General features: G+C 42.9%; 1 protein-coding gene across 1 annotated transcript in view; it reads left to right on the plus strand.

Annotated features, from left to right (window-relative positions):
• LOC126090801 (muscle-specific protein 20-like) overlaps positions 1–16950 on the plus strand; it is a 164760-nt gene that overhangs the window by 38096 nt on the left and 109714 nt on the right. The window lies entirely within an intron of this gene.

The raw sequence follows: 16950 nt of genomic DNA on the forward strand, positions 1-16950 counted from the left end.
AGTAGTTCTTAGTTCTAGGGGACTGATGACTTCAGCTGTTAAGTCCCATAGTGCTCAGAGCCATTTTTAGAACCTGGATTCATCCGAAAAAATGACGTTTTGCCATTCGTGCACCCAGGTTCGTCGTTGAGTACGCCATCGCAGGCGCTCCTGCCTGTGATGCAGCGTTAAGGGTAACCGCAGCCATGGTCTCCGAGTTGATAGTCCATGCTGCTGCAAACATGGTCGAACTGTTCGTTCAGATGGTTTTTGACTTGCAAACGTCTACTCTCCTGAACCCACCGATTCCATATTCTGCTAACAGTCATTGGATCTCGACCAACGCGATACGATAAACCGCAATCGCGATAGGCTACATTCCGACCTTTATCAAAGTCGGAAACGTGATGGTACGCATTTCTCCCCCTTACACGAGGCATCACAACAACGCTTCACCAGGCAACGCCGGTTAACTGCTGTTTGTGTATAAGAAATCGGTTGGAAACTTTCCTCATGTCAGCACGTTGTAGGTGTCGCCACCGGCGCCAGCCTTGTGTGAATGCTCTGGAAAGCTAATCCTTTGCATATGACAGCATCTTCTTCCTGTCGGTTAAATTTCGCGTCTATAGCACGTCATCTTCGTGGTGTAGCAATTTTAATGGCCAGTAGTGTACTTTCTGCACTGTTATGTCCCCTAATACTAAGTTTGACTTTCATTCATTCTCACCATTTGAGACTTCGTAGTCATAGTCTTTTTGGGCTTTGTTGTCTGCTCCCGTTCCTCGAGATCAGCGGAAGACTTGGTTATCTCTTGGATTCAGAACATATTATCGATTCATGTGTCCGTTCTTACGTTTTCATTAACGCCTTTAATCTTAGATTTCATCTTCGAGCAGATTTCTTTAGCCAACGGATGGAAAAATAAAATATCTGGTGTTCCCCAAGGAAGTGTTATAGACCTTCTGCTGTTCCTGATCTACGTAAACGACGTCGTAGACAATCTGAACAGCCCTGTTACATTGTTTGCAGATGCTGTCATTTAGCGTCTTATAAAGTCGTCAGATGATCAAAACGAACTGGAAAACAATTTAGACAAGGTAAAAGCTGTAAATTCAGCTGAATACTTAGGGACTACAGTTACGAATAACGTAAATTCGAACGATCGCATAGATACTGCTGAGGGGAAAGCAAACCAAAGCTGCGAGTTATTGGCAAAACACTTAGAAAGTGCGACAGGCCTACTAAAGAGTCTACTTACATCACACATGGCCGCCGTCTTCTGGAGTTTTGCTGTGTGGTGTGGGATCCACATCAGATGGGAATGGCAGAGGACATCAAAAAAATTCAAAGAAGGGCAGCTAGTTTTGTGTTATCACGAAATAGGGAAAGAGTGCCACGGACATGATAAGTGCGTTGGGGTGGGTGGCAATCATTGAAACAAAGGCGTTTGTAGTTGTAGCAGTACCTTCTCGTGAAATTTCAATCACCAGTTTTCTCCTCCGATTGCGAGAATATTTTGTTGACGCCCACCTACGTAGGAAGACATGACCATCATAATGAAATAAGAGAAATCAGAACTCACATAGAAAGACTTAAGTGCTCGTTTTTCCCGCGCGCCGGTCGAGAGTGGAACGTTAGAGAAATAGCTTGAAGCTGGTCCGATGAAGACTCTGCCAGGCACTTAATTGTGAATTGCAGAGTAATCATCTAACTGGAGATGTAGATTACTCTAAGGAGGGTAGACAGATACAAGGCTCACTTTCCCACAGTTACTCCCTGCTGTTCTCATTTAGTTCTCCAAAACCAAAGTGAAATCGTTCTAGCGACGATACGAGCAGCTTATGGGGAAATCCGCTGACAGAAGCGACTTTGACAGAATACTATGGCTTAGGCGTCTCGAGACGAGCATATCGGAAACGGCGAAGTTGAAGAGCTGTTCATTTGCTATTGTCGTGGAAACTGTTTGAAGGACGGTGGAACCACGAGTAGGCAACAATGTGTTGGACGTCCAAGCCTCGTCACTGAACGTAGAGGTTGGAAAAAAGCTCGCTCTACAAAACAGGATAAGCGCCCATCTGTGACAGAACTGGAGACAGAGCGCAATGCTGGTGTAGGTACAAATGCTGCGGGGAGCACCATTCAGTATGCATTGTTGAACGTACGGCGCCGCAGCGGACAACGTGTGATAGTAATCGAAGGCGATGACGAGTGGCGAACTACGTGAAAATTAGCGCGGATCATTTGAATCCCTTAATGTTTGATCTTCCCCGATGACTATCTTCCAGAAGGGTAGCTGTCCGTGTCACAAGGCCAGAATCGTACTACCGCATTTTAGGAGTGTTATAGTGAACTCACATTGATGACTTGGCCACCAAATTCGCCTGCTCTGAACCTGTTGAAACATATCTGAGTCGGTGAAGGGCACCAGCTCCGCGCCCACAAACCATCGGCTCGGAATTTACGGGAATCGCGTGACACGCGATGTCACGTAACTCGTGAAACCTGCCAAGGACTTCTCGACACCGTGCCACGTAGAATCGCTACTGCACTTCGTTCAAAGGCGGACAAAAACACATGTGGCCATAATGTTCTGTCTCATCAGTAAATGTGATATTCCACAGAACACCGTGTTTCTGATTTTTCCTAGTTCACTATTTCGCTAGTTTAGATTAGATTAAGCAGCCACATCTTGTTAATTCCCTCAAATAATAAAAAAAATTGTTAGAAATTGCAAATACGAACGACCATCGGCGGTATATTGGAAAGACGACAGTGAAAATTTGTGCCGGACTGGTATTAGAATCCTGATTTCCCGCATTACGCGAGTTGTCACCTTAACAGCTTCGGCTACCTGTGCACGAATCACGGTAAGACCCAAACCTCCGTATGCACTCGTGTTGTTGTTGTTGTCTTTAGTCCTGAGACTGGTTTGATGCAGCTCTCCATGCTACTCTATCCTGTGCAAGCTTCTTCATCTCCCAGTACCTACTGCAACCTACATCCTTCTGAATCTGCTTAGTGTATTCATATCTTGGTCTCCGATTTTTACCCTCCACGCTGCCCTCCAATACTAAATTGGTGATCCCTTAATGCCTCAGAACATGTCCTACCAACCGATCCCTTCTTCTAGTCAAGTTGTGCCACAAACTTCTCTTCTCCCCAATCCTATTCAATACCTCATAATTAGTTATATGATCTACCCATTTAATCTTCAGCATTCTTCTGTAGCACCACAATTCGAAAGCTATTCTCTTCTTGTCTAAACTATTTATCGTCCACGTTTCACTTCCATACATGGCTACACTCCATACAAGTACTTTCAGAAATGACTTCCTGACATTTAAATCTATACTCAATGTTAACAAATTTCTCTTCTTCAGAAACGCTTTCCTTGCCATTGCCAGTCTACATTTTATATTCTCTCTACTTCGACCATCATCAGTTATTTTGCTTCCCCAAATAGCAAAACTCATTTACTACTTTAAGTGTTTCATTTCCTAATCTAATTCCGGCAGCATCACCCGATTTAATTGGACTACATTCCATTGTCCTCGTTTTGCTTTTGTTGATGTTCATCTTATATACTCCTTTCAAGACATTGTCCATTCCGTTCAACTGCTCTTCCAGGTGCTTTGCTGACTCTGACAGAATTACAATGTCATCGGCGACCGTCAATGTTTTTATTTCTTCTTCATGGATTTTAACTCCTACTCCGAATTTTTCTTTTGTTTCCTTTACTACTTGCTCAATATACAGATTGAATAACATCGGGGAGAGGCTACAACCCTGTCTCACTCCCTTCCCAACCACTGCTTCCCTTTCATGCCCCTCGACTCTTATAACTGCCATCTGGTTTCTGTACAAATTGTAAATAGCCTTTAGCTCCCCTGCCACCTTCAGCATTTGAAAGAGAGTATTCCAGTCAACAATGTCAATCGCTTTCTCTAAGTCTACAAATGCTAGAAACTTAGGTTTGCCTTTCCTTAAGCTAGCTTCTAAGATAAGTTGTAGGGTCAGTATTGCCTCACGTGTTCCAATATTTCAACGGAATCCAAACTGATCTACCCTGAGGTCGGCTTCTACCAATTTTTCCATTCGTCTGTAAAGAATTCGCGTTAGTATTTTGCAGCTGTGACTTATTAAACTGATAGTTCGGTAATTTTCACATCTGTCAACACCTGCTTTCTTTGGGATTGGAATTATTATACTCTTCTTGAAGTCTGAGGGTATTTCACCTGTCTCATACATCTTGCTCACCAGATGGTAGGGTTTTGTCAGGACTGGCTCTCCCAAGGCCGTCAGTAGTTCTATTGCAATGTTGTCTACTCCCGGGGCCTTGTTTCGACTCAGGTCTTTCAGTGCTCTGTCAAACTCTTCACGCAGTATCGTGTCTCCCATTTCATCTTCATGTACATCCTCTTCCATTTCCATAATACTGTATTCAAGTTCGTCGCCCTTGTATAGACCCTCTATATACTCCTTACACCTTTCTGCTTTCCCTTCTTTGCTTAGAGCTGGGTTTCCATCTGAGCTCTTGATATTCATACAAGTGGTTCTCTTTTCTCCAAAGGTCTCTTTAATTTTCCTGTAGGCAGTATCTATCTTATCCCTAGTGAGATAAGCCTCTACATCCTTACATTTGTCCTCTAGCCATCCCTGCTTAGCCATTTTGCACTTCCTGTCGATTTCATTTTTGAGACGTTTGCATTCCTTTTTGCCTGCTTCATTTACTGTATTTTTATATTTTCTCCTTTCATCAATTAAATTCAATATTTCTTCTGTTACCCAAGGATTTCTGCTAGCCCTCGTCTTTTTACCCACTTGATCCTCTGCTGCCTTCACTACTTCATCTCTCAAAGCTACCCATTCTTCTTCTAGTGTATTTCTTTCCCCCATTCCTGTCAATTGTTCCCTTATGCTCTCCCTGAAACTCTGTACAGCCTCTGGTTTAATCAGTTTATCCAGGTCCCATCTCCTTAAATTCCCGCCTTTTTGCAAAAAAATGGCTCTGAGCACTATGCGACTTAACTTCTGAGGTCATCAGTCGCCTAGAACTTAGAACTAATTAAACCTAACTAACCTAAGGACATCACACACATCCATGCCCGAGGCAGGATTCGAACCTGCGACCGTAGCGGTCACGCGGTTCCAGACTGAAGCGCCTTTAACCGCACGGCCACACCGGCCGGCCTACCTTTTTGCAGTTTCTTCAGTTTTAATCTACAGTTCATAACCAATAGGTCGGACGTTACGTATATTCTCGTCTAGGAAGGACATATTTATTGAGAGTCGAAGGACTGGTATTGGCGAATGACTACGAAATAGCAGACCGAAGAAACATTGCATCAGACTTCTTAATAACACATGGACTGCTATTGCGTATTTGTTCGCCAATACCAGGACCTCGACTCTTCCAATAAATATGTCATTTCTGGACGGTAATACACGTATAGTACGAGTGCAGTTTGTGGCACAGGGACGACGACGTATGGAGGTTTGGGTCTGATCGTGATTCGTGCACGGATAGCCGAAGCGGTTAACGCAACCGCTCGCTTAAAGCACCGATCCGGCACAAATTTGCACTGTCGTCGAGCCGATCTACAGCCGATGGTCGTTCATATTTGCAACTGCGAATACATGTCATGTATTTCTTGACGACTTTCGTCGCTGCAGTGCCTGTTCCTTCGGACATTCATGCATGTCCGAAGGATCATTGCACCATACTTATTAATAACAAACGCACTGCAGTTTCGTATCGTCCCTAAAATTAAAAGAGGTAGGACAAAGAAAATTGATATCAAAGAGGTTTCGGCACGGAAACCGTAGCGTTCGTGATATGCCACGAATGCTTCCCTCTCAATTATTGACATCTACTGTGTAAGTGCGTACTGGTCCTGAAAGTGAGTGGATTGACAAGGAATTTATTTTCGTATGTCTTGTTAAATTTCGAACATACATATCTCGAGCTGTAGTCCGATCCACGAACGATGGCGGTTCGCGCCATGTCGAGGCACGGACGGGAATTGCATTGTTGACGATTTCAAGCGACAGTTGTGGTACACGCATGCGCTTGCGTTCCGCTTGAAAGAAGCGTATATCCCGAAAATTATGTTTCTTGGTTGCTTACGCATAATTTATCACTTACCACCACATCAGTGACAACAAATAGAACAAATGAAATACAAAATCACTAACAACTCGCTTGGTCACGTTTAATACTCGCATTACTTAAGGCATTCAGAGCGGAGCACTCAGAACGCTACTGAACGCTCATTGGCTGTCGGAGAATGCGTGACGTAGGTGCGCAGAACAAGCCTAAACTTGACCTCACCGTTCGTGACTTGAACTATAGCATATGTGATTTTCATTCTACACATATGTACTCAAGGGCTGGGAGAGTGTATGTATGACGTTATCTGTACTCCGTGACTGCGCCTCGATGTGTGTGGGAACACGAAAGTTGCTGTTTATGTAATTCTTAGCTGTACAGCGGTGGTATGTTTCGTCACATCTAGTCCAGGCGCCACAGGCAAGCGGATGTGAGCCGCTTGTTGTGGGTATTTCTCCTGACCAGAACATCCGGGATCTATTCTCGGCAGATAAAGCTCACACGGGCCTGACCAGATGGCCGCAGCCAGCACTGATGCTTTGAACTATAATGATAACAGTCGCGCTCTTCTCCAAGCATAGTTCCTAATGACCTCGCTACTGACGTCAAGTTAGACCCTTCGGATACAAGAGCCTCAAGTCATTTTTAAACCTCCGAAATCAGAACACGGCAGTATGCCTTCGTCAAAGAGGCACTGTGCCCGAACGCACTTACGTGAGATTTACCAATGGGTCGTATTACAAACTAGAATAACAGTCCCTCCAAGAACCAAGTAAGCGTTGTATACCTCAGCAACACACCACTTCCAAGGTGCTTCAAATCGCACAACATTTGTGCGCAACGGACTATAAACTGTTTTACCCTTTCTGTTGTAAGTGTGTGTGTGTGTGTGTGTGTGTGTGTGTGTGTGTGTGTGTGTGTGTGTGTGCCGGTGATAACGCCACGTTCTTCTTCCTAACTACTCTGTTCTCTGAAGTCGAAGGAAGTAGCGAAAATCATTCAGTCTCCGTATTAGAGAAAACAGCTTCAGCCATTCCTGCCTCTGTAGGAATTAGTTTGCGTAGGTATAAGAGATGAACCCAGATTTGAATGATCCACTTCTACATCTACGTGACTATTCTGCAATTCACAATTAAGTCTTTGGTGTTGGGTGTTCACAGAACGACTGTAAGACTATTTCTCGATCGTTCCATTCTCGAATAGTATGTGGGAAAAATGAACACCTAAATCTACCCCTACCAGATATGATTTCTCTTATTTTATTACGATGGTTATTTCTGCATGGTATATGGGAGTCAACAAAATATATTGGCATTCGAAGGAGAAATTTGGTGACTGAAATGTCGTGAAAAGATCCCGCCGCAACGAAAATGCCTTCGTGTTAATGATTATCATACTAACTCGCGTATCGTGTCCATGACAGACTCAGCCCTATTTCGCAATAATACGAGGCGTGCTTTTTAAGTAAGTACCGTTTTGAAATAAAAAAAGACATGCTAAGATATCTCAATAATTTTATTTTTACATGAAAGCCTGTACCTTAATCTACGCACTGACGCCATTACAGTCTTATTCTTCCTTGTTTACCTTGTGTACTGAGTGTTTAAGATGCCTCCGATAATCGTGAGTCCCGCCGACTGTGAAGTATGGGCTGTTATAAGATTTCTTAGTGCTAAAGGCCTAAAAGCGATAGATATTCAGCGTGAGATCTGTGCAGTTTACGGAGAAAACATTATGAATGGAATGTTAAGAAAGTCGGTGGCCGTACAAATGTGCATGATGAACAACGGAGTGGGTGTCCTTCTGTCGTTAATGAAAGTTTGGTGCAGGAAGTGGACAATAAGGTGAGAGAAAACAGACACTTTACGATTTCCTCCGTGCGGGATGACTTTCCTAATATTTCTCGTAGTGTTTTGCATGGCATTGTGACCGAGCACTTGAATTACCGAAAATTGTGCGTACGTTGGGTACCGAAAATGTTTACAGATGTGCACAAAACCAAAGTTTAGACAGTGCATTGACTTTCCTTGAGCCGTAACACAACGACGGTGATGATTTCTTAAGCCAAATTGTTAGGGGCGATGAAACATGGGTGGCCAGCGTCACACCAGAATCAAAGTAACAGTCCACAGAAGTTGAGCAAGGGCATCGATTTGCTGCAAGACAATGCCCGTCCGCATGTGGCGAATCAGACCAAAGATCTCATTACATCTTTTCGATGGGAAACTCTAGATCATCCTCCGTACAGCCCCGATCTTGCGCCCAGTGACTACCACCTGTTCCTGCACTTGAAGAAACAACTGGGTGGTCAGCGTCTTCAAGAATCTGACGAAGTCAAAACAGTGGTGATACAGTGGTTAACAAGTCAGGCGGCAGACTTCTATGAGGAGGGTATTAAAAAACTGGTACAACGTTATGACAAGTGCCTCAATATTGATGGAAATTACGTAGAAAAGTAGATTAAGGTACAGGCTTTCATGTAAAAATAAAATTATTGAGATATCTTAGCACGTCTTTTTGTAATTTCAAAACGGTACTTACTTAAAAAACATGCCTCGTACAAAGAGCTGCTCTTCTTTAAAACCGAGACTGTCACACTCTTCTCGCGAAGAAAGTCAGTGCGAATTTGACTCTCCACTACTACAAGTTTTTGTGACGGACTGACGCTATTTTGTCAGTAGGTAAAAAGTTGAGGTTAAACGGTGCTGTTTTTGTAAGCAGCTAGCAATCACTAATTTGATGAAGTATGCAAATAATTTTAAATTTTATTTCTGTTAGCAACTTAGAACTCAGACAGTCTGTAAATGGCTACAGTACATGTAAGTGCTATTCGCAACGTAGATACAACGGAGTAAATGCATGGCTAACAAAAATTCTATGCTGCGGCATGAGTACGTATATTGTCGGAAAAGAAACCGACGAGCCCAGTGGAAGAATGTCAGTCATACATTTTATTCTGTCATATTTACTTTCACAACATCAATGAGTAACATTTAAAAAAAAATTTCTCATTTAAAATGATTAATTTCTCCGTGTTCGGAGGACGCTGCTGCTCCGCAAATGGGTACTGAATTGAAGAGTAACCTCGCCAGTACCTAAAAAGTTCTTTATTTTGATCGACGACCGGTTTGACCTCTTATATCTAAGCCATTTTCTAGTGGATCTGAATCTGACATTATACAAGCATGATATAATGGAATGTGAATACTTTATATTGTAGGACATGAGAAATATAGCATACGTTGTGCTGAGGTGAAACAAAGTCAAATGATTATGAAACTAAAAGTCGGGTAGTCTTAAAACTGATGCGTCCAATATTATCGCAGGAAAAATGAGCGTGACTAAACGCTAAAAGCTGCACATTTGGATACATGAAATGTGTTAAGCTGTATTTTTCTTTTTCTGTACTTATACTGGACATGTGTAAACTTAGGTTTTCTTGTCATGTAAAGTATTTAAAACCATTATATCATGTATTTATAACGTCGGTTTCAGATCAACTATAAAATGGCTTCACTATAAAATCCCAACCCGGTCGTCGACTAGAACAAAGAACGTTTTAGCAACTGTAACGGATATTCTTCAAATCATTTCAGATTTTTTCTGCTGCAGGGCACCACTAAAACACATACTACAAGTGCTGACTGATGTCTCTCATAAATCTATTTGGCCACCTAAATATTAACCCTACATCTAAATCTGTAGCCTGCGAATTACTATGAAGTGTCTGGTACTGGGTACTTTACATTGTGCCATATTACAAGGCTAATTCCCCTTCCATTCACATACGGAGCGTGAAAAGAATAAACGCCTGCTATTTGCCTCATTTAGCTGCGCTATTTATATGTTATCAGTATGTAGGGACGAAAAGAATATTCCGTGTTTGTGCTCTGAAGGAAGGTTCTTGTAGTTTCCTGAGCAGATTTTCGTGGAATGTATGGCGACTTTCGCCGAGTCTGAGACAGTCACGATATTTCACCATTTGTATTACACCTAGAATCTGTTAGACGACGGTCACGCAGCTTTAAGAAAAGTAAAGGCAGCAGAGAGGCAGTTTTGACATTGCGCTTAAGCTAGATACCTTCATAAGATTTGTCGTCCTACAAAAAGCAATGGCGCAAGATATGCAAGAGACTGCACGGAAAGATTTAGGTGTTCTATTTTCCCATGCGCTATTCAAGAGCAGAACGCTCGAGAAGTAGTCCGAAAGTGGTTCTACGCAGCCTCTGCCAAACACTTAAGTGTGAATTAAAGAGTACTCACGTAGGTTTAGATGCAGACGAGGTGTACCTAAAGCGCTACTATTTGAATCGTTAAGGAAAGAGAACAGATGATTGCGTATTCTGGGGAAAGAGGGCGAATTTAAATCTCTCTCTCTCACACACACGCACGTATCACAACGCACATGCAAACACAACCCCACCCAGACACACAAAACCTTCCCCCACCACTCCTCTAACACCCCCACCATAATCCCTCCATACCGCCAGTCACCCGACGTACCCCCCTCCCCCTCCCCCATTTTACCCAAGGGTGGTGTGGGGACAGCAGGAACGACATGACCTCACAGAAAGTAGAATATCGGAATTTAGTCCTGGTATGAGGAAACACTCAACCTATGCGGCCTCACATAACCGAGAACTAACGAAGGGAAGTGTTACAGCATACATTTTTTATTGGATCGAACATATGTGGTTAGCAGAACTTGCATGATCATACGGTGCGGAAAAAAAATTACGTAGTTAATGAACAGGACGGTGAAGAAGGCAAAAGCGCTGTTAAGCGCCATCATAGAAACAAGCCCATCTTCACCATGTTATTACTGTAAATGGCCTACCTGTGAAAGAAGGAAGAAAAATTCCGGTTTAATATTCTGTAGGTGCTGATGTCATTAGAGAGGGAGCAAAAGTTCAGGTTGGCGAAAATATAGAAGGAAACTGACCGTGCCCTTTCAAAGAAACCTTCCCACCATTCGCTTAAACTTTTAAGGAAAGCACGAAAATCTTGGTAGTCGATCGGTGGTTTGAACTGCCGTCCTTCCAAACACGAGTCCAGAGCGTTAACACTGCAACATCTCTGTCGTTGAATGTGTACGGAAAATGATCGGTCCTTAATTTTGTCACCCACCGTCAACCGGGTTCTGGCAAAGTATCTCACACGTTTCACAAAGAATGCTACGTGAATCCTTTAACACGGAACAGTTCACGTAGGTGTAAAAGCTAGAGAGCTGTAGCAGATGTTTCGGGCATTGTTCATCCTCATGACACGCCACTAATAACGGCTAGCCGCTGCCAGCTCGACACCTCAGCCTTGAGTGTTGCCTGCTCCGACCATCTGGCAATTTAGAAGCTTGAATGGGAACCCAGTGACGATCACAACACTCTTTCTGTTTCTTCGAACAGCACATCTGAGCCTGAAACTGGGACGTATTTCGCTTTCTTATTTTATTGCTTTTCTTGTTCAGCAGCGCTTGGCGTCTCGACAAATTGTATTGTTGGGCGCACGGTAGCTGACGAAGAATGTTGTGGAACACCTTAACGTATAGTGTTAGGCTCACATTTGATGCAGAGACAAAGTTTAAGAGCTCTTAGTTTGTGTAATATTTGACGCGACTAAGAAACATGTGCCGTTTTGAACAGAAACGTATCCAGGAGAGAGCAACATAAGTATCTCAATCTTCAAAGACGAAAAGAACAGCATCATAAGAGAGAGCGCAAAGTAGTTAGTTATGTCAGAACTTGGCGCAGAGTGCACGATGTTCCTAGGACCTAACAGGAGTTCGACATTTGAGTTCCTCATGAATACTAGTGGTTCCGATTTGGATACGAAGGGAAGACAGCACGTCATGTCAACAGGGTCTTCAGTGCTGGTCAACTGTGAAACATGTTTGAAACCTCGGAGTAAGGGGTGATCGTTCATAGCACGAAGGCTCGATTTGTCGTCTTGAATAATGGGAGGATAATTCTTGAAGAACAGTGATGCCGACGTCAGAGTCCTCTTTATCACGTTCATATTAAGAATTAGCATTCCATCATAACCAAAAGATATTTTAAGCAACTGTATAGTCATAAACTTCGTCCAGATGTTTCCAAATGCGTTGAAAGCATTAATTTTTTTCTGGAAAATGATATCCCCATAGATACCTATTGTTATTCAGTTGTTCGACGTTTTCTACTGGAGAGTTATACAGTGACGTTGGTTCAATGGAATTTTGATGTCAACGGTTATCGTATTACACGGCCGAAAGTTATTACTATAAAATAATTTTTTTGAGCTGATAACAAATTAACGTAGTTACTTCTATTGCAGTTCCCATTAACATTATGACAAAACGAATTATTCACAAGAACAGAAGCACCCTCGTCGTGATTGTCGGATTCACTTGAAAACACTTCACCTTACGATTCTTTACAGGTCTAATGATGCCAGTGTCACTAGAATTGTCCACAGAAGCATTAAAACATTGATTCACGAAGTCATCCGGATCTTCATTCTCACTAGGAACATCTGACTAATCAACTTCAAAAACCTCTGAAAGTATTTCAGATTCGTTCATCTATTTCCGTTTTTTGAATAGAAGCATCTGTAAAAGCAGGAGGAACTTCAGTATGAAAACAGGAGAAACAGGAACTATCTAAAATATCAAAATACAAGCAAAATGCTAAATAAGCTAAAAGTACACTAAGCCAGTCGAATTTGATACATAGACCACTGGTGTAAACACGTAAATAGATGTATTTAAAACATGTCGCAGCAGATGGCATCTACAGACGCGTATACAAAAAACGAGCTAATTAAACGAACACTGTTTTTTGCCTTGTTTCATAAATTTTATTGTAGTTGCTGCGCAACCTCGGTTTCGGGTTATAAGCCCGCGGGTTTCCACAGATTTCATTATGGTTGCTGCACAACCTAGGTTTCGAGTTATAAGTCCATGGCCTTATCATTTGAAACCTAGGTTGTGCAGTAACCATATTAAAATTTGTGAAACAAGGCAAAACAGTGTTCGTTTAGTTAATTTACAATTTTTCACCGAGCACCCACAGCTGATTCAATTTTCACGGGTTTTCGTGAGAGCCGTCCGTAACGTGTGGCACGCGAAACACGAGTAAACTCCAGATCCTTCCACAATATGTCAACTGCTCTTACCTGTTACAAGCGAATATGAGGTTCTTTGTAAGCAATAATCAAGTAATATTTTTGGTACCAAAACCGTAGAAATACTTCGTTCTTATTGAGTTCAAAGTATTTTTGAAATGAACAACTCCATGTCAAGCAGTTGTGTGTTCCCGTTTCTATATGACACGAAAGTGATCGTAAGGTAATGTCTGCTCGTGTTTCTGGCCCAGAGAAAACCATAATGTGGCCATAGTAACACCAAGACATTCAGACAGAAGATTTACGCTGTAAACGAAAACTGAGGAACTTAATAGTGTCCTGACAATGAATCAGAAGACATCTTTAAACATTTACCCAGTATGCCAATTAAAATCCCTCAATGTTAATTGTTAAACGGAAACTTGTAACAGTCAGAGTGCGCTCGGGGCAGAGTATGACCTTCACGCTGTTGGGGAGCTAGTTTTCACACTGGCTGAGGCACTGAACTCGCATTCGAGAGGAACGCGGTTCAAATCTCTGACCAGCCAATGACGCGTAGATTCCCCGTGGTCTACTTAAATAGATTAAGGTAAATTTGTCGGAATGGTTCCTGCGAAAAATGCACACCCTATTTCCTATCCATCACTATCCTGCTCGGACCTGTCCTCCGTCGCTAATGACCTTCTCGTCGACAGGGCATTAAAGAATAACTAGACAATTCATGACACACCTTGCATGTCCGAAATTCTGGATTAGCTGTATGTATTTAAACTCAGGACACTAGTCACATTACAGACGCTCGTTCAGTCTGGAACTGCGTGACCGCTACGGTCGCAGGTTCGAATCCTGCCTCGGGCATGGATGCGTGTGATGTCCTTAGGTTAGTTAGGTTTAAGTAGTTCTAAGTTCTAGGGGACTGATGACCACAGATGTTAAGTCCCATAGTGCTCAGGGCCAATTTCAACCATTTTTGAACAGACGCTCGCACGCGCGCGCGACACACACACACACACACACACACACACACACACACACACACATGAGATAGCGGACGCCGTTAATCTTCCTATTTATTCTCAGTAGGACCCCCCTTCTGCCCCTCAGTAGGACCTCCCTTCTGCTCAACTACCAGATCGCCTTGTAATTGGCGGTAAAGAACCAAGACTCTAAAGGGTGTCCCTGAAATGTAGCGTCAAACTTCGAGGGGTGCAGAGGGTGTCCTTAGGAACAAATCGAGGATAGGAATCCCCGTCCGGAAACATAATCCAAAGACGCCACAGAGCTTCAAAGTTACAGGCGATGGTGCCTGCCACCAGGACACCCCTTCGGTGGAAATGTCTCTTTGTATGCTGACGGATCGTAGGCGGAACGTCTCGCAATGTTGCTTGTTATCCAGTGATCGCGACTGACTGCCACGGTCGCCAGTGTAGAGGTGGAGCTAACGGCTGTGTAGGAAGGCCTTGTCTGCTATGAACGCGGTGTTCTGTTTCCTCGGTGGATGACTGCTTCGGACACGGATTTCCATGCGCAGTTTATTTTTCTCCTGGAACGCTCTAAGATCTCCAGTGCTTTTCGGTAAACAGGAGAAAAATAAACTGCAGATGGAAACCCATGTCTGATAGAGCTGCCATCCAGGCAACAGAGCATCCCACTCATAGGAGACAAGAACGTCCTACGCAGGAGCTAGCTCCATCTCTCCACAGGCGATCGTGGCAATCAGTCGCGTGATCACTGAACAACACACCCTCTACAAATCATCGAAGTTTGTCTCAACATTCCTGGTATACACTGTATAGTGAGCTACATCTGCAACAGCCCGTTACATCCCTTGGAGAAGAAAGTAAAAAAATAAAAAAATAAAAAATAAAGGTATTGTCACATTATCCAGCGAGCCAATACTGTCTACATTCTAATGTTTTGTGCCCTATAGCTGTTCTGTTGACAGTAACTCTCTCTACCATCGGGATTCGAAAAACTGTTTTCAGGTAGAGAGCCACCATACCACTTACTGACGTCGGTCTCAGGGGCCAGCAGAGAGACTGACAGTAAGATTCGCGGATGACTGTTTCTGAGGAATGCCGAAAACATTACATGGTACATTTCGGGAAACTGCAATCATCACTCTGTTAGATAAATGTAAATGTCGTGTGACTAGGTCCTCCCGTAGGATAGACCGTTCGCCAGGTGCAAGTCTTTCGATCTGAGGTCACTTCGGCGACTTGCGCGTCGATGGGGATGAAATGATGATGATTAGGACAACACAACACCCAGTCCCTGAGCGGAGAAAATCTCCGACCCAGCGGCGAATCGAGCCCGGGCCCTTAGGATTGACATTCTGTTGCGCTGACTACTCAGCTACCGGAGGCAGACGCTGTGTTAGATGATAACGCAGGTATAATATAAAGGAAAAGGTTAGTAGAAAATTAAAAACCAAAAACGATTGAACAAAGTGTCACGTAGACTAGGCTTTGTGTGTTCCTTTCACAGGATCACTTCACAGTCACAGTAGTTTGTTCTTCATAACAGTAACGTTTTCCTATATTTATACTTGACCCTGTAAATTAGAATGTAACTTGAAAGATTTTCTGTATGACATTTTGTGTAAAAGCACTGGAGGAAATAAACCATTACGTTATATACCATTTTTGTAAAATATAGATTCCACAGCGAACTGTGAAATGAGATTACTCCAGTGTTGAAAAATGTGAGGCGCAATAATTACCGCATAAAACCTGAAATTACTGGCAACAGAAATAAACAAAATATCGTATATAAGGTATTCATTTGCTTGTTATTTGCAGTACATAAGAAAAGAGTAACTGTATAAATACCTGAATGAACGCACATGCAAATGTAATGTAAACACAGTTGGAAAGGATTGAAATAGAAAAATATTTTAATAGATTATGTGGAATTATTATGGCAGTAAATGTTAAAGGAATATCTTAAGAACTGTTTTTCAAATGGCTCTGAGCACTATGGGACTTAACATCTGAGGTCATCAGTCCCCCAGAACTTAGAACTACTTAAACCTAACTAACCTAAGGGCATCACACATATCCATGCCCGATGCAGGATTCGAACCTGCGACCGTAGCGGTCGCGCGGTTCCAGACTGAAGCGCCTAGAACCGCTCGGCTACAAAGGCCGGGTAAGAACTGTTTTTCTTTGGAAGAACAGATGAGAATATTCGACTCAGTTCTACCTAACTTCTATATGGCGTCCAGCCGAGTTGTAGGTTTCAGCTGTGCCAGAAGTAGTGCGAACATTAAGTCATCAAGCAACTGTTGGAAACATAAACATACGGACCATTTCACATCTTGAGTTTACGCGTACCTTTGAAGATATTGTAGAGCAACCTGAAGTACTCTGTCTGAGTCTACAGAATTTCAATATTCAAATTATAGAATTCAAACAACTATCGTATTCCTGGAAATAGAGAGAATTCAGTCGTGGGTGCAATAAATGCCTCTGAGCACTATGGGACTTAACATCTATGGTCATCAGTCCCCTAGAACTTAGAACTACTTAAACCTGACTAACCTAAGGACAGCACACAACACCCAGCCATCACGAGGCAGAGAAAATCCCTGACCCCGCCGGGAATCGAACCCGGGAACCCGGGCGTGGGAAGCGAGAACGCTACCGCACGACCACGAGATGCGGGCTGGTGCAATAAAGATGGTTTTATAAGTTCTTCATATTCTGTATTATCTCTGAATATTCTGTATTATGAATTCTGTCTATAACATTACCACAGTTGCT

The sequence above is a fragment of the Schistocerca cancellata genome, chromosome 1, assembly GCF_023864275.1.
Source record: "Schistocerca cancellata isolate TAMUIC-IGC-003103 chromosome 1, iqSchCanc2.1, whole genome shotgun sequence".
Taxonomy (NCBI): domain Eukaryota; kingdom Metazoa; phylum Arthropoda; class Insecta; order Orthoptera; family Acrididae; genus Schistocerca; species Schistocerca cancellata.